The following is a 2,084-nucleotide window of genomic DNA, read 5'->3' on the forward strand; positions in this document are numbered from 1 at the left end:
ATCTAAAGGCAGGCATTGCTAATCGAGGAAGGGAAAGGAACCAACCTCCGCTCACCCTCACTCATCCTCACTCACCCTCAACCCCTCACCCTCACTCACCCTCAACCCCTCACCCTCAACCCCTCACTCACCCTCACTCTCACTCATCCTCACTCAACCACCCTCAACCTCACTCACCCTCAACCCCTCACCCTCACTCACCCTCAACCCCTCACCCTCACTCACTCACCCTCAACCCCTCACCCTCACTCACCCACCCTCAACCCCTCACCCTCACTCACCCTCAACCCCTCACCCTCACTCACCCTCAACCCCTCCCCCTCGACCCCTCCCCCTCAACCCCTCACCCTAACCCTCACTCACCCTCCCTCACCCTCAACCCCTCACCCTCAAACCCTCACTCACCCTCAACCCCTCACCCTCAACCCCTCACTCACCTTCAACCCCTCACCCTCACTCACCCTCACCCTCACTCACCCTCAACCCCTCACCCTCAACCCCTCACTCACCCTCACTCTCACTCACCCTCACTCAGCCTCAACTACTCCCCCTCACCCTCACTCACCCAAAACACCTCACCCTCACCCTCACCCTCACTCACCCTCAACACCTCACTCACCCTCACCCTCACCCTCACTCACCCTCAACACCTCACTCACCCTCACCCTCACTCACCCTCAACACCTCACTCACCCTCACCCTCACTCACCCTCACTCACCCTCACTCACCCTCACTCACCCTCACTCACCCTCACCCTCACTCACCCTCACTCACCCTCACTCACCCTCACCCTCACTCACCCTCACCCTCACACAGTGCAATAGTTCTCAGACCATTTCAGTTAGAGCTTTTAGAAATGTTTACGGCTTTTTTTATTTGTAATACTTTAGCATTGGCTACAGGAAACAAAAATGCTAAACATTTACAAAATAAACCCATAAACAATTCTAAAAGCACTAACTCTAATGGTGCGAGACCTATTGCATTTCCAATGCTTGTTTAACACATAGGTTTGAAAGCAAAGCTACAAGTCCCTTAATACAACAATTGTTGTCTGGAAAGCCTGTACTGTCACTGGACCGCCAGGTAACTGTGATGGGTAAAGAAGGAAGTACATCACACATTTTTAAATATATTCATGATCGGATACTACATCAAGCGTGATTTTACTTGAGAAATTTACGCCGCCTTTACTCGCCTTAAAATGTATGTAATTATTAACGAAAAACGCCAAGACCTGTGTATTGGAATGCTCGTGTTCTGAAAAACGATGGAAAGGCGCGCCACCTTGTGGCCGCAGCGAAAAATACTCAATATCTGCGATAAAATGTCCATGTTTAAAACCACCACAGTACAGCAATCAACTAGTGCCACGTGTTTGTTTGTTTTGACTCGTCACCTCAATTATTGATTATCGACGTGCAGGACATAACCAGCAGGCGCGTTGCACTTACTGGTCTTTTGAGTCATTTTGAACTAAAAAGCACAGAACATGAAACTAATTGTGCTGGCCAAGATGCAAATACATACGTAACTAAATGAACGAGAGTCTTTGCTCTCTCATCACACCATATAAGTCATCTTTTACGGCTACTCTTCAGCTGGTTCCATGGTGTAATGGTTAGCACTCTGGACTTTGAATCCAGCGATCCGAGTTCAAATCTCGGTGGAACCTTTCACCTTTTGAAGTGCTTATCCAAATTTCGTTTTTTTGTACTTTCAAGAGACGACTTTTCGGTTTTACCTGAGAACACAAAGGTGAGCGTTGTATAATTAAATATATCACTTAATAAGGGTAAATATACTTTTGTTGTTTCAAAGACATTCGTCCCGTTCCCCTTCACATGTGGTTGCTGTTATATTGCTGCTTTGCTTTTTTTTTTATTTCAGTTGTATGCTGAATTTTCATTTCTTAACACTTTTCCTTTTTAGCTCCCACTTAGTTTTTGGAATTGGCCTTGCCTTGCTGCCTGAAACAAAAGCTGTTTTTGACAGCCCTCGATCCTGTACACCGCCCATCATGCAGGCAAACCTCAGCAAAGTTTAACATCAAACAGAACAGGAAAAGTGACATGAAATCATT

The 2,084-nt window shown here is 47.0% G+C and overlaps 1 non-coding gene across 1 annotated transcript; it reads left to right on the forward strand.

Moving 5' to 3' along the window:
* The first annotated feature begins 1,604 nt into the window (after window positions 1–1,604).
* Window positions 1,605–1,676, forward strand: TRNAQ-UUG (transfer RNA glutamine (anticodon UUG)). Its single transcript has one exon. It is a non-coding gene; the product is annotated as a tRNA-Gln (tRNA).
* Window positions 1,677–2,084: the final 408 nt, after the last annotated feature.

Source organism: Lissotriton vulgaris, chromosome 1_1 (assembly GCF_964263255.1).
Source record: "Lissotriton vulgaris chromosome 1_1, aLisVul1.2, whole genome shotgun sequence".
Lineage (NCBI taxonomy): Eukaryota > Metazoa > Chordata > Amphibia > Caudata > Salamandridae > Lissotriton > Lissotriton vulgaris.